At 41.6% G+C, this 20,067-nt stretch overlaps 1 long non-coding RNA gene and 1 pseudogene across 1 annotated transcript; one reads left to right on the top strand and one right to left on the bottom strand.

The window, feature by feature from the left end:
* Nucleotides 1-14,717: 14,717 nt before the first annotated feature.
* Nucleotides 14,718-15,555, top strand: LOC142426455 (nucleophosmin pseudogene; annotated as a pseudogene).
* Nucleotides 15,556-15,940: 385 nt separating this feature from the next.
* Nucleotides 15,941-18,965, bottom strand: LOC142426855 (uncharacterized). Its single transcript, XR_012779763.1, has 3 exons — nucleotides 18,799-18,965; nucleotides 16,315-16,396; nucleotides 15,941-16,026 (listed from the first exon to the last, which is right to left on the bottom strand). It is a non-coding gene; the product is annotated as an uncharacterized LOC142426855 (long non-coding RNA).
* Between the last annotated feature and the right edge of the window lie 1,102 nt (nucleotides 18,966-20,067).

Genomic DNA, 20,067 nt, shown 5'->3' with positions numbered 1-20,067 from the left:
CATTGCAGCACAGTTCACAACAGTAAGAAGTCAGAAACAGCCCAAATCCTCATCAGAAGAAGAATATCTAGAAAAACTTTAGTGTGTATACACACAATGGAATACTAAGCACCCCTAAAAATACAGTGATGAAACTGTGAAACACCCCATGACATGGAGGGATCTGGAAACCGTTGTGCTAAGTGAAGTTGTATGAGCCCACTGCTGTCGGGATGAACAGAACGGTGGGAGCAGGCTCAGGTTTCCCGGCTGTCCAGGCAGCTTGTCAGGGCCACCAGGTAGCTGGGTAGAGAGCCTGACTGGTGTCCATGAACCATGCACCATCATCTTTATGTGTGTAACTTGAAGGTCATTTTTGCAGAGTGGTCCTCAAGTCAGCTGAGATCAGATTTTCAAGGAAGGGGAGGGGAGAATTATCCCTTAGTAGTTGCCTTGCAAAAGTATGGCAAGGTCCCGCTGGACTGGCAGACATTCCTATCAGAGTGATGAGGGATATTGATGAGAAAATCAAGTCAGGACGGGGAAAGGGAGCAGACAAGTGTGGGAGAAGGCAAATGCATGTCTGTTGGTAGCAAAAGGGGGAGAACCAACTTCCTAGTGGGGGAGAAATGACTGATGATACTTTTAAGGACCCAAAAGGGGGAGTATGCCTGGTAATATATGACTAATAAGCCACATCGGTCCAAGTTTCTGTACACCTCCCGGGGACCCAGGCCATGTGCCATAGAACACTGGGACATTGAACCCTGGAACTTCAAGGTACGTATCATGCGCCAAAGGCCATAAAAAGGGATCCAATGTGGAAACCCTATGAGGTAAACTAGACTCTGCCTCAAACACACCTGTAACCTGGGGGCTTAAGACAAATTACATGGTGTGTGAAGAAGCAGAAGGCAGCTCTCCCAAGGGTATTGAACTGTTGGTAGGCGGACTAACATTTACTTACTATGTCACTGCCCTGCTTGTATTAAGATATGCATTATTCTGGCAAGCCTGTGACTGACATTGACAGTGAAAATTATTGTCCCTGACCACCAACTCCCATTGTTTGTGCAAGTAGCATCCAGTCACATGACTAATCCATATTTTGTGATATGTAGTTAGCCTATACTTGTTCAATCTCCCTCTCTCAATGGCGTTTAAAACTAGCACCAGAGGCTAATCAATGGCACTATCCAGGGAGATGATCCACAAGATTCTCTACCATAAAATTAGCATATGGACATTGAGCCTCTAAGCTCATTTTCCCAATACAATCGCTGAAGACAAAGCAGATGCGTAAGCAAATGTGGTGAAGAAATCTGATGGTGCCCAGCTATCAAAAGATATAGTGTCTGGGGTCTTAAAGGCTTGAAGATAAACAAGCGGCCATCTAGCTCAAAAGCAACAAAGCCCACATTGAAGAAGCACACCAGCCTGTGTGATCACAAGGTGTTGATGGGATCGGGTATCAGGCATCAACGAACAAAAACTCATGTCATTGTGAATGAGGGGAGTGCAGAGTAAGGACACAAAGCCCATCTGTAGACAATTGGACATCCCCTTACAGAAATGCTGTGAGGAGGAGACAAGCCAGGGAGGGTGCAATGTAGCACCAATGAAATATACAAATTTCCTCTGGTTCTTAAATACTTTTTCCTCTCCACTATCATGATCCCAATTCTACTTTATAAATCTGGCTAGACCAGAGGATATGCACTGGTGCAGATGGGAACAGGAAACACAGGGAATCTGGGACAGATGAACCCCTCAGGACCAGGATTCTGTTCTATTCAAGTGAGTTGCAATACTGGGAAGGTGGAGGGAGGGTGGAGTTAAAGGGGGGAACTGATTACAAGGATTTACATATAACCTCCTCCCTGAAGGATAGACAACAGAAAAGTGGGTGAAGGGAGACATCAGACAGTGTAAGACATGACAAAATAATAATAATTTATAAGTGATCAAAGATTCATGAAGGAGGGAGGTGGGGAGGGAAGGGGAAAAATGAGGAGCTGATACCAAGGGCCCAAGTAGAAAGCAAATGTTTTGAGAATGAGGATGACAACAAATGTACAAGAGTGCTTGACACAATGGATGGATGAATTGTGATAAGAGATGTATGAGCCTCCAATAAAATGATTTTTTTAAGCAAAGATTTTCTACCATAAATTATCAAGGATGTCACTAAGATGAACCAAAGGCAGATAAAAACAGAGATTCAGGAATGGAATTGGGGCTTGCACTTTATTCTCACTCCAATCTAAGAACAACTAGTTCTTACGACATGGCTCTGCTCGGTATTAGCCCTCCTAAAGGAAACTCAGAAGATATAGGTGCTATAGCAAAGTGGGGTGAAGAAATTAGATGGTGCCTGGGCAACAGATACAACAGCATCTGGGGTCTACAAGGCTTGTTCCCAAACAAGCAGCCATCTAAGTGAGACATCAATTAAGTCACATGGAACAAGCACACCAATATCTGTGATCTGAGGATTTGTAAATTATATGATACAAATCTGAAGGAGGGGACAGTACCAGAGCTTAAGTTATGAGATTCTGGTTTGCGGAATTGAGCTGTAATCTCTACTAAACACTGCAATTCTTGATCTTCATCAGCAAGTGCTTCAAGTCTTCCTCACTTTTCAGCAAACAAGGTTATGCCACCTGCATATCTCGGGATGTTAATAAGTTTTCCTCCAATCCTGATACTGCATTCTTCAGATAATCTAGCTTTGCTGATTATTTGTTCAGCATATTGATTGAATAAAAAGGCTGAGAGGATGCAACCCTGACACACATCTTGCTTGATTTCATACCAGGCAGTGACCCCTTGTTCTGTTTGTACAACTCTCTTAATCTGTGTACAGGTTCCACATGAGCACAATGAAATGTTATGGAAGTCCCATTCTTCTCAAGGCTATCCAGAGTCTGTTATAGTCTACATGGTTGCATAGTCAATAAAACACAACTACATATCTTTCTGGTGTTCTTTACTTTGATCAAAGATATATTTGACATCACCAATGATATATCTTGCTCCAAATGCTCTTCTGAATCCAGCTGGAATTTTTAGCAGCTCCCTATCAATGTATTGCTGCAACCATTGCTGGATGATCTTCGGCAAAATTTTACTTGCATGTGATATCAATACCATTGTGCTATAATTTGTGCATTCTGTCGGGTCACCTTTCTTTGAAATGGGTACAGATAAAGATCTCTTTTAGTCAGTTACCCAAGTAGCTGTCTTCCAAATTTCTTGGCACAAAAAAGTGAGTATTTCAGTGGTAATGTAACCAAGAGGAATTACTGAAACCCAAATGAAGGCTGAGCATGACAGTGAGACAAGAGTAAAGTAAAAAGAAATAGAGGAAAGAACTAGGAGGCAAAGGGCATTTATAGGGATCTAAATACAGGTATGTACACATAAATATATTCAGATATGAGGATGGGGAAATAGATCTATGTACATATATTTATAGGTTTCATATTACGGTAGCAGATGAACATTGAGCCTCTACTCAAGTACTCTCACCATGCAAGAAAACTTTGTTCTATTAAACTGGCATTCCATGATGGTCACCTTCCTGACATGATCCCTGAAGACAAATGGATGCATAAGCAAATATGGTGAAGAAAGATGGAGGTACCCGGCTATCAAAAGATATAACGTCTGGGGTCTTAAATGCTTGAAGTTAAACAAGTGGCCATCTGGCTGAAAAGCAACATAGCCCACATGGAAGAAGCACACCAGCCTGTGTGATCATGAGGTGTTGATGAGATGAGATATCAGGCATCAAAGAACAAAAAAATCATATTGTGAATGAGGGGATTGTGGAGTGGGGACCCAAAGCCCATCTCTGGGCATCCAGACATCCCCTTACAGAAAGCTCATGGGAAGGAGATGAGCCAGTCAGGGTACAGTCTAGCAACGATGAAACATACAACTGTCCTCTAATTATTAAATGCTTTCTCCCCCCACTATCATGACCCAAATTCTACCTTACAAATCTGGCTAGACCAGAGATAGGAACTGGAAACACAGGGAATCCAGGACAGATGATCCCTTCAGGACTGCTACTCAGAGGGGTGATACCAAGAGGGTGGAGGGAGGGTGGGGTGGAAAGGGGGGATCGATACAAGGATCTACATATAACCTCCTCCCTGGGAGATGGACAACAGAAAAGTCGGTGAAGGGAGACATCAGACAGTGTAAGATAAAACAAAATAATAATAATTTATAAATTATCTAGGGTTCATGAGGATGGGGGAACAGGGAGGGAGGGGAAAAATGAGCAGCTGATACCAAGAGCTCAAGTAGAAAGGAAATGTTTTGAGAATGAGGAGGGAAACAAATGTACAAATGTGCTTGGCCCAATGGATATATGTATGGGTTGTGATAAAAGTTGTAGGAGCCCCAAATAAAATGATTTTGTAATAAAATGATTTTTAAAGAATTCAAGCATTTGATAATATCAAGAAGAATTTTGAAATCATTACATCAATCAATTTTAGAACATTTTCTTTCTTTCCCACCCACTTCCACCCATGATTAAATTGTCTTTAAAATGAATTGTGTTCTTTGCTGTCTTTTTAATGACCTTTTGCTTTCTTCATGTATGATGCTCTTTATGTCATTACAGTTCATCAGATCAGAAAATCTGTCATTAGTGTTCAATGTGTCAGATCTGTTCTTGAGATGTTCTAGAGACATTCATAGGGGAAGGACTTAAGGTTGCATTTTGGTTCTTGTGAACTAATTTTCATTTTCTTTACCTTCAACCTGAATTTACATAGGAGCAATTGATGGTCTTTTCCACAGTCAGCCCCTGCCCTCATTTTACCTGCTGATATTGAACATCTCCAACATGCCTTCCCATTGTCTCTTTACAGTATATATGGTGTATGCTAGATAGCAAAAAATTATACTCAAACCCCACTACCAATTTTTTTTCATAGAATTGTTCATCACACTTCATAAGAGGAGGGGGTGAAGGGCACAACCTTGCAGGACACTAAGAGATTCCAATTAAGAAAAATTAGCTATGATTCCATCCAAATAAGGAAAAACTGCAGATCAATGAAAATGGTGTTAAAGAAGAATATATTATTTTAAAAAGAAGAATCCTGGAAGGTTAGTTATAAAATAGTGTTAAAATGAAAAAATTATAAAGTTGTGTTAAATATTATACTTTATAAATTTGAAAAATGGGATGTGTACCCCAAAGTGAAAAATGGCTCTCTCAGAGAAATAGAATGATACTGATTTTCTTCTCAATGTTTTTATAAACTTTCATAGAACTACATTTTTAAAAATCATTATAGTGGGGGGCTTGTACACTCTTATCACAATCCATACATACATCCATTGTGTCAAGCACATTTGTACATTTATTGAGTCCTTGGTGTCTGCTCCTCATTTTTTTGCCTTCCTCCCTGCTCCAAACTCCCTCATGAACCCTTCATAATTGATAAATTATTATTATTTTGTCATATCTTACACTGTCCAACATCTCCCTTCACCCTCTTTTCTGTTGTCTATCCCCCAGGGTGGAGGTTATATGTGTATCCTTGTAATTGTTTCCCCCTTTCCACCCCAGCCTCCCAGTATTGCCATTCCCAGCACTGGTCCTGAAGGGATCATCTGTCCTGGATTCCCTATGTTTCCAGTTTCTATCTGTACCAGTGTACGTCCTCTGGTATACCCAGATTTGTAAGGTAGAATTGGAATCATGGTAGTGGGGGTGGGGGAGTAAGTATTAAGGAATTAAAGGAAAGTAGTATGTTTCATCATTGCTGCACTGCACCCTCACTGGCTCCTCTCTTCCCTGCGACCCTTCTGTAAGGGGATGTCCAGTTGTCTACTCCCTCTCATTCACAATGATTTGATTTTTTTGGTTGTTCTTTGATGCCTGATACCTGATCCCATCAACACCTCATGATCACACAGACTGGTCTTTCTCTTCCATGTGGGCTTTGTTGCTTCTCAGCTAGATAGCCGCTTGCTTACTTTAGTCTTTAAGACCCTAGACGTCATATCTTTTGATAGCTGGGCTCCATCAGCTTTCTTCATGACATTTGCTTATGCACCCGCTTTGTCTCCAATGATAGTGTTAGAAAGGTGAGCACCATGGAATGCCAGATTAATAGAACAAAGTATTTTTGCAATGAGGGAGTACAAGAATGGAGGCCAAATTTCCATCTGTTGCCTTAATACTAAACCTATAAATATATGTAAATAGATCTATTTACCCATCCTCATATATAAACATATTTACATATGTACATGCTGGTATTTAGGCCTCTATAAATGCTGTTTGCCTTCTAGTTCTTTCCTCTATTTCCTTTTACTTTCCTCTTGTCCCACTATCATGCTCAGCCTTCATTTGGGTTTCAGTAATTCCTCTTGGTTACATTACCCTTGATCACACCCTACTAGGACTCCCAGGCCCTCCTCACTACCAATTTGGATCACATGTTGTTCCCTTGTCCTTGGGTTTGTTAACACCACTTCCTTCCTCCCCACTTCCCCCTCTCCCATGTCTCCCCGCAACCATGGACCCCATTGTTTTCTCCTCAAGATTGTTCATCAAGCCTATCTTATTTAGACAGACCTGTGGAGATAATAACATACACAAAATCAAGACAGAGCAAAACAAAGCAACAAAAGGAAAGAAAAGAAAAGAAAAAAAGCCAATAACAAAAACAAGAAAGAAAAGCCTGTAGTTAGTTCAAGGACTGTTTGTTTGAATTTAGGAGTGTTTTCCAGTCAAGTCTGATGGGGTGCCACCCCCTGGTCCCAAAGTCTATTTTTGGTATTCCCTGTGGACTCTGTTGCCCTGTTCCCCTTGCTGTTCTGTTGCAAACCCTAAGTGTTTTTGCCTCAGTGTGCTGTGATCAGATCGGGCGCAAATCCCAGTCTCCAGTTTTGTCCCCTGTAGAGCTATAGGTCAGGGTAGGATGTTGTGTCTCATAGTGGGGCTGGCCATATGGTCTCTGTGGATTGGCTGCTCTGAGCAGGAATATTATCCTCAAGGTTTGGTGGGCCAGGATGTGCTCTACTCTCTCTTCCTCCCCCTATATTTCCTCCTGTGTGCTCTGATCAGACATGTCCCTCTCCCTGAGCTGCAGCTTGAATGCTGTCCTCTGAAATAAATTATTATGTGGGGAGGGGCCAACTCCTTGCAATTGTGAACTACACTGCAATGAACATCGCAACACAGATGTCTGGTCCTGGTTTGTTTCTTGTCTTTTCTGGGTATATGCCCATTAGAGTCGTATGGTAGCTCATTTTCAATCAATTTTAGATATCGCCAAATCAATCTCCATACTGGCTGTACATACCTACAGGTCCACCAGCACTGGATGAGAGCTCCTATCTCACCACAGCCGCTCCGACACTTATTGCTGTCTGGCTTTTTGAATTGGGCTATCTTTGAGGGTGTTAGGTAGTATCTCATAATTTTTTTTCAATTTGCATTTTTCTTATGGCTAGAGATCTGGGACATTTTCTCATACATTTATTGGTCATTCGGATTTCTACCCTTGAGAAACTTCTGTTCAGGTCCTTTGCCCAGCTCCTCAGTCCACAATTGTTTTTCTTGTTGGTCTGTGATACACCTTGAATTTATTCTTGTGCATGGAGTGAGGTAAGGATCTTGCTTCATTTTTCTGCAGGTAGATATCCATTTTTTTCCAGCACCACTTGTTGGCGATGGTATCTGCTTTTCATTTGATATTTTTTGGTCCTTATCAAAGATCAGTTGTCTGTCTGCTGATGATTTTACTTCTGGGTTTTCGATCCTTTTCCATTGGTCTGAATATCTATCATTATACCACACTATTTTGACTACTGTGACTGTATAGTAGGTGCTAAAGTTGAGTAAAGCAAGCACTCCAACTTTGTCCTTCTTCTTGGGGGAGGTTTCTGCTAATTCTGGGTCTCTTCCCTCTCTATATGAAGTTGGTAATCTGTTTTCCAATTCTTTGAAGAAAGATGATGGTATTTGGATTGGGATAGCATTGAACTTATATAGTGCCTTGGGTAAAACTGACATCTTTACTATATTGAGTCTTCTGATCCAGTCGTGTGGGATATTCTTTCCTTTGTTAAGGTCACCCTTGCTTTGTTTTTTTAATAGTGTTTTGTAGTTTTGCTCATACAGATCTTTTGGGGTTTTCTTAGGTCAGGTATATCCCTAGCTATGTCAATTTGTGTTTGGATATTGTGAAGGGTACCACCTTTTTGATACGCTCGTCTGTGGCCTTGTCCCATGTGTATAGTAGTCCGATAGACTTCTGTTTGTTGATCTTGTATTCTGCCATTCTGCCATATTCCTCTATTGCATCCAATACTTCTCTCGTGGAACTTTTGGGATTTTCTATATATAAAATCATATCATCTACAAATAAGGATAGTTTCACTTCTTCCTTCCCCAGATGAATACCTTTGATATCCTTTCTGTGCCTAATATTGTTAGCTAGGACCTCCAGTACAATATTAAATAGAATTGGGGATAAGGGACATCCTTGTCTAGTCCCCTTTTTTAGTAGAATTGATATCATTTTTTTCTCCATTGACTGCTAGTTTTGCATATATAGCATGTATTATCTTGAGGAATTTTCCTTCCATTCCTATCTTCTTGAGTGTCTTTAACAGGAATTGGTGTTGAATATTGTCTAATGCTTTTTCCGCATGTATCGGTATTATCATGTAGTTCTTATAGTTTTTCATTTCAATGTGGTGAATAATACTAATGGTCTTTCGTATGTTGAACCATCCCACTTGGTCATGATGAATTATTTGGTTTATATACTTTGGTATTTTGTTGGCTAGTATTTTGTTAATGATATTTGCAACGATGTTCTTTAGAGAAATTGGTCTGTAGTTCTCGATTCTTGTGGCATCGGTTTAGGTATCAGAGTTATACAGGCTCATAGAAAGAAATTGCCATCTTTTTTTATGTTCTGGAAGAGTTTGTGTAGGATTGGTGTCAGTTCTTCCCTGAATGTTTGATAGAATTCTCTTGTAAAGCCATCTGGTCCAGGGGATATTTTTGTTGATAATCTTATCTATTTCATCTATTGATATGGGTCAGTTGAGATTCATAATGGACACCAGGGATAATCTAGGCAGGAATTGTTTTTCCAAGAATTTGTCTATGTCTTCCAAATTGTTGAATTCATTAGAGTACCATCCTTCATAGTACTGTGTAACTATCCTTTTGATTTCACTAGGTTCTGTTGTAATGTCTCCTCTCATCCCTCATCCTTGCTATTGAAATTTGTCCCATCTTTTCTTTGGTTAAGTTCATCAGAGGTCTTTCGATTCTGTTTATCCTTTCGAAGAAACAATGTTTAGCAGCATCAATTTTCCCATGGTCTTCTTATTTTCCCTCTCCTGAATCTCAGCCATGGTTTTAATTTCTTTTCTTTTGCTATTAGTTGACTCTGTCTTGTTGACTCTGCTCTAGTTGTTGTAAATTATGTGCCAGCATATCAACCATGAGTCTCTCTTCCTTTCTTAGGTGCGCAAGTATTTCTATGAAACTTCCTCTGATGACTGCCCATAAGTTGCTGTGTCCCCTAAGTTTTGGTACGTCGTGTGCTCATTTCCTAATTTCATCTCTGATCTGTACCAGAACACACTCCTTTTGCAACAGAGAGTTATTCATCCTCCAATTGTTTGCCCTTGTTTGCTTCATCTTCCTTTTGTTGATCTTCTTCCATATGGCACAGTGGTCAGAGAGAGAAGTCTGTACGATATCAATGTGCTTAACTTTTTGCAGAGTCGACTTATGTCCTAGCATGTAATCTTTCTTCAAATATGTGCCATGTGGGCTTGAAAAGAATGTGATTTTTTTGTATTTTGGCGGAGAGTTCTGTATATATCAGGTCAATTCATCTAATTGTAGTGTTTAGCTATTTCAGCCTCCTTGTTGAGTGTCTTTCCCAGTGATTTATCTTTCTCAGAGTGCAGTGGATTGAAGTCACTTACTATAATTGTTGGTGCTTTGATTTCCTTTTTCATCCTTTGGAGTGTTTGATTGACATTTTCCGCTGAATGCTTGTTCAGCAAATAAATGTTTAGAATGTTTAGTGATCTTTGTCTATGGTTGCCTTGAGCATTATATACTGTCCCTCCTTATTTCTTTTTATGGTTTGCACTTGGAGATCAATTTTATCTGAGATAGGATTGCAACTCCTTTTTTTGAATTGCTATTTGCTTGGTATGTTTTTCTCCAGCCTTTGATTCTCAGCCTATTTTTTGTCTGTAATCTTGAGATGTGTCTCCTGTAGGCAGCAGATTGAGGGGTTGTGCCAGTCTGTTAGTCTATGTCTCTTAAGACATGAGTTCATTCCATTGATATTACATCTGTCTGTGGACCCTGTGATGTCATTTATCCCTCTTTTGTTGGGTGATTTCCTATCTCCATTTCTTTGCCATGGGTTTTTCATATGTGTGTTTGTGGTTCATTCTTGCCTTCTTTCCATCGTTGACACAGTGAGTGTTATCTTGGGGGCTGTTTTCTCTTTGATGGTATCTAGGTGGAGTTGTTCTGTCTGGCAGCCTCCTGTATGTGCTTGTTGGGTGTTGTTCTTCTGCCCATAATGGACCTGCGAGGATTTTTTGTGTTGCTGGGTTCTTTTTGGCATATTATTTGGGATTTTCCTGGTTCAAGAAGACTGACTTCTCCATCAACTTTGATAGATAATTTGGCTGGATAGAGTATTCTTGAGTTTCTATTATTTTGCTGAAATTTCTGTAATATGTTGCTCTACTCTCTCTTTTTCTTCATAGTGTCCACTGATAGGTCTGATCATATTCTTATCTGCTTGCCTATATAAGTGATTGCCTGTTTTTCCCTGGAGCCTCTCATGTTTTCTCCTTTTTCTCATAATTGGATAGTTTAACAACTGTGTCTTGATGACTTCTTTCTGGGATTCATTCTAGCTGGTGTTCTTTTGGTCTCCTTAATGGCTGCCTGGTTTTCATTCATTAAGCTAGAGAAGTTTCCTCCAAGAATTCCATCACTATTTTGGACATTAATTTCCTTGATGTGCATTCCTCCAGTAATCCAATTATTCTGATGTTGTTCCTTCTCATAGCATTAGACTCTGAGGTTTTCTTCAGCTTCTCTGATGGACTTGTTAGACTTCTCACATTTATTAATTTCTGCTTGTGAGTCCTCTAGGTCACTGATGCAATTCTCTATCTCTTCCATTCGCTGGGCGATGGCCATGAGTTTGCCATTAGTTTTTGTTATCTCGCCTCTTAGCTCTTGTATTTCTCTTTGGTGCATGGCCTTTATCTCCTCTATCAGTTAATCATTTTTATGTAATGCTTCCCTCATGCCCTATATGACACTAAGCAGCATTCTGAAGATTTATTTTTGTGGGAGGTCAATGTCTGCCTTTTCTATGACTGTTGTTAGGTCCAGGTGGTCCTCTGGCATTGGATTGTGTTTCCCTTTTCTTGTTGAAATTGTGGAAGCATAAGGTGGCGGAAGGACCTTGGGCCTCTACTCAAGCACTCCCTCAATGCATGAATACTTTCTTTTATTAAATTGGAACTCTATGATGCTCACTCTCCCGACACAACTGCTGAAGCCAAACAAGTAAATGTGGTGAAGAAAGCTGATGGTGCCCAGCTATAAAAAGAGATAGTGACCTGGGTCTTAAAGGCTTGAAGATAAACAAGCGGCCATCTACCTCAGAAGCAACAAAGTCCACATGGAAGAACACACCAGCCTGTGTGATCGAGTGGTCCCGAAGGGATCAGTTATCAGGCATCAAAGAACAAAAAACATCATATCATTGACTGCACACCTCCAGGATAGAATCGCTGAAGACAAATGGGTGCATAAGCAAATGTGGTGAAGAAAGCTGATGGTGCCCGGCTATCAAAAGAGATAGTGTCTGGGGTCTTAAAGGCTTGAAGGTGAACAAGCAGCCATCTAGCTCAGAAGCAAAAAAGCCCACATGGAAGAAGCACACTGGCCAGTGCGTTCACGAGGTGCCAAAAGGACCAGGTATAAGGCATCATGCAACAAAAAAAAGATATATGTGTGTATATGCATATATATATGTATATATATGTATATATATATACACACCATATTGAATGAAGGGGGAAGTGCAGAGTGGAGACCCAAGGCCCAAGTGTTGGCCAATGGACATCCCCTCACGGAGGGGTTCAGGAGAGGAGATGGGTCAATTAGGGTGCGAGGTAGTACCGATGAAGAACACAGCTTTCCCCCAGATCCTGGATGCTTCCTCCCCCCAACTACCATGATCTGAATTCTACCTTGCAGGGCTGGATAGGGCAGAGGTTGTACACTTGTACATATGAGGGCTGGAGGCACAGGGAATCCAGGGTGGATGATACCATCAGGACCAAGGGTGTGAGGGGCGATGCTGGGAGAGTGGAGGGCGAGTGGGTTGGAAAGGGGGAACTGATTACAAGGATCCACATGTGACCTCCTCCCTGGGAGAGGGAAGGTGGGGAAGGGAGACTCCGGATAGGACAAGATATGACAAAATAACGATGTATAAATTACCAAGGGCACATGAGGGAGGGGGTAGCGGGGAGGGAGGGGGAAAAAAAGAGGACCTGATGCAAAGGGCTTAAGTGGAGAGCAAATGCTTTGAGAATGATTGGGGCAGGGAATGTATGGATGTGCTTTATACAATTGATGTATGTATATGTATGGATTGTGATAAGAGTTGTACGAGTCCCTAATAAAATGTAAAAAAAGAAAAGAGGAGAAAAAAATAAGAAAATGATTAGGGCAAAGAATGTACAGATTTGCTTTATACAATTGATGTATGTATATGTATGGACTGTGATAAGAGTTGTATGAGCCCCTAATAAATTGTTAAAAAAAAAAAAAAGAAATTGTGGAAGCAGCTTGCAGTTGTTTGGTCCATCTATTGGAACTAGGTGCCATTTTCCTGGGTGTCTTAGATCCCTGGGCTCTCTCTTAGGGAGGTTGGTATTGGTGTTTCTGTATCCTGCCTATAGCCAACTGCCTAGAGGAGTTGTATTTCACATTTATCCTGCAGGGGTTTCCCTCTCGCCTTGGCCTATGCTTTGTGCTCCAGCTACCCTCAGGTCTCTTTAGGGGCTGTTTTCAGCTGTGCACGCTGCTGCAGTTTGATGGAAAGTGTTGGCTGGAGCGCAGGCGAGCATATTTAGAGGATGGGTTGGGGATTGGGTGATCTCTCCCAGGCTAGGGGCACTTCCCACAGGTAGGCAGGTGGGAGGGAGGGCCCACTACTTCTGTTAGCATGAGGATCCACAGCTTGGGGCACAAAGGGGGCAGGGAGGATTGAGTAGAAGAAAGGGAGAATGCAGTAAGCAAGCCCCAAAGTCTTGGGTCTCTATGCTACAGCTGCAGAAGCTTCTGCCAGAATTGTGTCAGACACCTGGCAGGCCCTGAGCATTGTGGCAGGATGGGAACCTCTGTGTATGAGTGGTTGGGTGTGTGGGTGGGGGCGAGGGCTGACTGGCAGGTCTGTGGGTCGCACCGAGAAGGGCGGGGACCTCTGGGTGTGGAGGGGTGTCTGGCTGGTGGGTCTGTGGAGGATCGAGGTCGGGTGGAAGCCCCTGCTATACACCTGGCTGCCCTGTGGCATTGGTCGGGACAGAGTGGGTGCCCTGAGTGCTGAAAAAGGGTCCACGGGTATCTGCAGGGAGTGCAGGTGATGGGTTTGAAGTCAGCTTTGGTTCGGAGAACTGCTCTGAGTGGTCTTGGGAATTGACAGACTAGCTTGATACCCCTACTCGGCCCCCAAATCTCCCCACTCACCGATCTCCATTGGGCTCTGGGCATGAGCTACCTATCTGGTCTCTATCTTGGCCAAGCCTCCCTTTTTTTTTTTAACTTTAAGCTATTTTACTAAGCATATTATATTATTGATGAGATAAGCAACTCTTAAAAAGCAAAGAAATCTTATATATGAAAGAAAGAAAATTTATTTTCTGTGTAAAAATTCATACCCACTCTTTGGGTTTGCTTTAAATTATATCTATAGAATTTCATATACATATGGAATATTATTAGGTGCCATCATGTTAGTTCCGACTCCTACGTAGGTTCACTGCCCCTTCTTACACCAGCCTCACAATTAGTCACATATTTTAGCCCATTTTTGCAACCACTGTGTCAGTGCATTTTGTCAAGGATCTTCCTCTCCTTCTCTGACCTTCAACTTGATCATGATGATGTCTTTTTCCAGGGATTGAGTTCTCTTCATAACATGTTTATCCTTGCTTCGAGGATATATATATATATATATATATATATATATATATATATATATATATATATATATATAATAAATCCATATAGCATTTTATATATGTGTATGCTTTTTCTAGTGTCTTCATCCACTTTTCTCCTTCAAATATTTTTCTAAAACTAGAAAGTTGTCATCTCCCTGAGGAGACCAGCCATGTCTATTCCTGTGTAGACCCTCCAGAAGCCCATATCACAACCCACTATGCATATTAAACAATTATTATTTACCATCAAGAAAAAGGCTTCTGAGCCAGGAAAAAAAAAGGGGCAGTTTGGAGGTTTATAAAAAGCACCAGTTGTATTTGAAGGCTGGATTTAATGTTTAACAACTATGTGTCCGCCCTGGTGTGCTTCCGTCCTGCGCTGCTGTGTACAGCAATGGCAGTGGTTTACTTCCGTTTTCCATTTCTCTCACCGAAGTGTGTGTCAACACCCCATGGAAGATTAGATGGATATGGAGATGAGTCTCCTGAGGCCCCCAAACTATCTTTTTGGTTGTGAACTGAAGGCCAACAAAGATGATCACTTTAAGGTTGATAATGGTGAAAATGAGCACCAGTTATCTTTAAGAACGGTCAGTTTAGGTGCTGGTGCAAAGGATGAACTGCATATTGTTGAACCAGAAGCAATGAATTATGAAGGCAGTCCAATTAAAGTAACACTGATAACTTTGAAAATGTCTGTACAGTCAATGGTCTCCCTTGGGGGCTTTGAAATAACACTACCCATGGTCTTGCGGTTGAAGTGTGGCTCAGGACCTGTGCGTATCAGTGAATTGCATTTAGTAGCTGTGGAAGAAGATGCAGAGTCAGATGATGAAGAGGAGGAGGATGTGAAGTTTTTAAGTGTAGTAGGAAAGTGGGCTGCCCCCATAAGTGGGAACAAGTTTCCACAAGGTGAAACTTGCTGCTGCTGAAGAAGAAGATGATGATGATTTTGATGATGATGAAACTGAAGTAAAGGGTCCAGTGAAGAAATCTATACAGGATACTCCAGCCAAAAATGCACAAAAATCAAACCAGAATGGAAAAGACTCAAAACCATCAACACCAAGATCCAAAGAACCCTTCAAAAAAAAAAAACAAGAAAAAACTCCCCAAACACCGAAAGGCCCTAGTTCTGTAGAAGACATTAAAGCAAAAGTGAAAGCAAGTATAGAAAAGGGTGGTTCTCTTCCTAAAGCAGAAGCCAAATTCAATTATGTGAAGAATTGCTTCCGGATGACTGACCGGGAGGCTATTCAAGATCTCTGGCAGTGGAGGAAGTCTCTTTAAGAAAATAGTTTCAATAGTTTGCTAAAATTTTCCGTCTTATTTCATTTCTGTAACAGTTGTTATCTGGCCATCCTTGTTTATCATGCAGAGTGAGAACTTTCCCTGCCGTGTCTGATCAATGTCGTCCAGGTTCCTTTGCCAAGAATGTGCTGTCTAAATGCCTGTTTAGTTTGTGAAGATGGAACTCCACCCATGCTTGGTTCTACGCATGTATGGAATGTTATGATAGGGCAGAGTAATAGCAGTGGGCAGACAAATGGAAATGGTAGGGAGACAGAAATATACACGTGAAATAAAATGCAAATTAAAAGCAACCATGTGTCCTTGAGGGAGTCCTTGTATAACTATGTGAGAAACAGTGCTGGGCTAGAAATAGTCTACTTACTATTGTAGGTCCTCTTGGCCACAGCCGCTCCAACTCTCTGGAAGTATCCTACAGATAAACTTGTCTTCTTGGAAACTGGTGTGTCTCTGCGGTCAGACATGATATATTATTTGTCATGACAAAGGAGAAAGTAATCTTAATGTCCACCAAGAAAGAACTGGCTGGATAACTTATGCTATATGCATACCATGAAGTCAAAAAACAATGAGAAATCTCTTTTTTGCTTAAACATGGACTAATGATCAGGATCTATCATTTAAGTGTAGAAGAGTATGCATAGTACCCTGCCACTTCTTTTCGAAAGGGTAGAGAAAGACGTATGTATTTGAATCTATCTATGGGGGAACTTTTAAATGTTTATGGGATTCCATTACCTTTTAATTCCATTTTTCCATGAGAATTTTAAATCCCCCTTATATGCTTAAGTTTCTCAAAGAAACTGGGAACATCCATTGCCTGTGGGAAAAGACACAGTAAACACACATATTGAAAACATTTTGCAAAGTATGATTTAATTTTCTATTAAAAAAATGTACAACTTGTGAATCCTCTAACCATGAAGCAGGGATGTAACTAGGCTGGCTAACATGCAGAATGCATTGGAAAGTGGATTGTGCAGATTCAGTGAGGTTAAAATTTAATCGTATCCTTTGAGCGTCCTTATGATCCATTGGAATTTGTTCTAATTTTTAATAATTCCTGCTTTCTCTTAGATTGAGATTTTTATCGTTTCTACCTTGTTTTGGTTATTAGTAATTTTGTTGTTGCTTGTTTGTAATGTTTTTCTTTATGTGAAATCCAGGATAGGTAACTCTATAGAGACAGTAACTGGATTTAGGGTTCCTTGGGGCATGGCAGGGAAGGTTGGCGCGAAATGGGGAGCTAATACTGAGGAGCGCAAGAATAAGGAAAATGTTCTCAAACGGATTGTGCTGAGGATTGCACAGCCCTTCTTGACGGATTGATCTACTGAACTGTATGACATGTGGATTTTATGCAAATAATACTGTTGGTGGAAAAAAGAAGAGCGACGCCCCCCCCAAAAAAGAATGCCATCCTTCAAATGTTAAAGACAAAGAAGTTATCTTGTAAAACACCCAACTCAAGGCGGTCACTTTAGTATCAGTGTCTGAAGATATTCCTGTTGTTAGGTGCCATCGAGTTGGTTCCGGCCCACAGCGACCTTATTCGCAACAGAACAAGACACTGCCAGGTCCTGCGCCATGCTCACAAGTGTTTGCTGATTGAGCCCGTTGTTGCAGCGGAGCCAAGGCATCTCTTAGCGGGCCTTCCTCAGAGAGATGGTCTTCAATGCAGTGACTTGTTGAACAATTAACTGTGAGCTTTTAGACTTGGGTGGGTTAGTGCCCTGTACCCCCGCTACTAATTTCCTTTTTATTGTATTTCCTTTCCCCACCTCCTTTTTACTTGGCTACCATATGTATCCCTGGACCTGGTCTGGCCCCTGCCATACTACCTGGTCCTCACCCCAGGAATGTTTGTATACAGTAGCTTTTTCCCTATGTTTCTTTTGCATTTTTTTTTAAAGCTTAACTCAGTGGACTCATGTTGTACTTGTCCTTTCGTACTTGGCTTACTTTGCTTAGCATGATTTCCTCCAGTTCTTCCCATGCGGAGGGTATTGTTTATATCTCCACAGGGAAAGAGGGACCATACTTCAACCGAGTGCTCCAAGATGTGAATGCAACATGCTGGCAGGGAGTAGGGAAGCAGTGGAGAGGTCTGAAGGGCTGGCCCCAATCCCAACTACACGGACACTTGCTCCTCCCCCCAGAAGAATTTATTTCAGAGGACAGCACTGACGCTCCAGCTCCAGGAGAGAGACATGTCTGATCAGAGAACATGGGAGCAAATGAAGGGGGGAGGGGGGACAGAGGGGAGCACATCTTCGCCCACCAAACCTTGAGGACGATATTCCCACTCAGAGCAGCCAATCCACAAAGAAGACTACATGTTCGGCCCCACTATGAGACAAAACATCCTTACTGACCCACAGCCCTATAGGGGACAAGACTGGAGGCACAGTGTGGGAATTCTGCCCAATCTAATCCCACCACATCGAGGCAAAACATAAGGGCGTGCAACAGAACAACAGGGGGAACAGAGCAACGAAGTCCCCAGGGAATACTGAAAAATAGACTTTGGGGCCAGGGCTTGGCTCCCCAACAGACACAAATGGAAAACACTCCTAAAGGTCAACAGACAGTCCTTGAACTAGCTACAAGCTTTTCCATCTTTTGGTGTTTTGTTTTGCTTTTTTGTCATTGGCTTGTTGTTCTTGTTGTTTTGCTTTATTTTGTTGCTTGGTTTTGCTCTTTCTTTTTTTGGTGCATGTTATATCTCCACAGGACTGTCTAAATAAGATAGGCTGGATGAACAATCTGAAGGAGAAAACAACGGGACCGACAGTTCAGGGGAACATGGAGCGGGGGAGGTGGGAGGAAAGTTAGTGGTGTTAACAAACCCAGGGATAAGGGGACAACATGTGATCCAAATCGGTGGTGAGGAGTGTGTGGGAGACCTGGTAGGGTGTGACCAAGGGTAATGTAACCAAGAGGAATTACTGAAACCCTAGTGAAGGCTGAACATGATAGTGGGACAAGAGGGAAGTAAAAGGAAATAGAGGAAAGAGCAAGGAGGCAAACGGCATTTATAGAGGTCTAAATAAAGGCATGTACATATGTAAATATATAAATATGAGGATGTGGAACTAGATCTATGTGCATATATGTATAGATTTAGTATTAAGGTAGCAGATAGACATTGGGCCCCCACTCAAGTACTCCCTCAATGCAAGAATACTTTGTTCTATTAAAATGGAATTCCATGATACTCACCTTCCCGACACAACCACTGAAGACAAAGCGAGTGAATAAGCAAATGTGTGAAGAAAGCTGATGGTGCCCGGCTATCAAAAGATATAGTGTCTGGAGTCTAAAAGGCTTGAAGGTAAACCAGCAGCCATCTAGCTCAGAAGAAACAAAGCCCACATGGAAGAAACACACCAGCCTGTGGGAACACAAGGTGTCGAAAGGATCAGGTATCAGGCATCATCAGAATAAAAAAATCATATCAGTGTGAATGAGGGGGAGTGTGGAGTGGAAACCCAAACCCATCTGTAAGCAATTGGACATCCCCTTACGGAAGGGTCGCAGGAAGGAGATGAGCCAGTCAGGGTGCAGTGTAGCAACGATGAAATATACAACTTTCCTCTAGTTCTTAATTGCTTTCTCCCCCCACCCCACTCCCACTATCGTGATCCCAATTCTACCTTAAAAATCTGGCTAGACCAGAGGATGTACATTGGTACAGATAGGAACTGGAAACACAGGGAATCCAGGACAGATGACCCCTCAGGACCAGTGGTGAGAGTGGTGATATTGGGAGAGTGGAGGAAGGGTGGGGTAGAAAGGGGGAACTGATTACAAGGATCTACATATAACCTCTTCCCTGGGGGACAAACAACAGGAAAGTGGGTTAAGGGAGACGTTGGACAGTGTAAGATATGACAAAATAATAATAATTTATAAATTATCAAGGGTTCATGAGGGAAGAGGGAGTGGGGAGGGAGGGAAAAATGAGGAGCTGATTCCAGGGGCTTAAGTGGAAAGCAAATGTTTTGAGAATGATGAGGGTAATGAATGTAAAAATGTGCTTTACACAATTGATGTATGTATGGATTATGATAAGAGTTGTAAGGGCCTCTAATAAAATGATTAAAATAAGAAAAAGATTGAAGCAAAAAATATAAAGAAAAAAAAGCTTTTAGACTAGTTTTTCTCTAAGAATTAGGCTGGCGCCCTCTAGTGGATATGCCAGGGGGTGCACTATACTCAGCAATAAATTAGATTTGAAACCTAACTTCGCCTTTCCTAACTACTCCACCCCCATGCTTTTTTGCAGGGTGTGGGGTAGCCCTCAACTTATGGACATCAGCATCTCGGTGATTTCCCCCTATACACACAGTGAAGCCCACATAACCTCAGACAGCATAAGGCATGACAAAATAATAATAATTTGTAAATTATCAAGGTTTTGCTAGGAAGGGAAGTTGGGGGGGGGGCGGTGAGGAGCTGATACCAAGGGCTCAAGTAGAAAGAAAATGT

Source organism: Tenrec ecaudatus, chromosome 14, assembly GCF_050624435.1.
Source record: "Tenrec ecaudatus isolate mTenEca1 chromosome 14, mTenEca1.hap1, whole genome shotgun sequence".
Lineage (NCBI taxonomy): Eukaryota > Metazoa > Chordata > Mammalia > Afrosoricida > Tenrecidae > Tenrec > Tenrec ecaudatus.
Note: the sequence above shows the minus strand (reverse complement) of the source record. Positions and strands in the feature narration are given on the sequence as shown.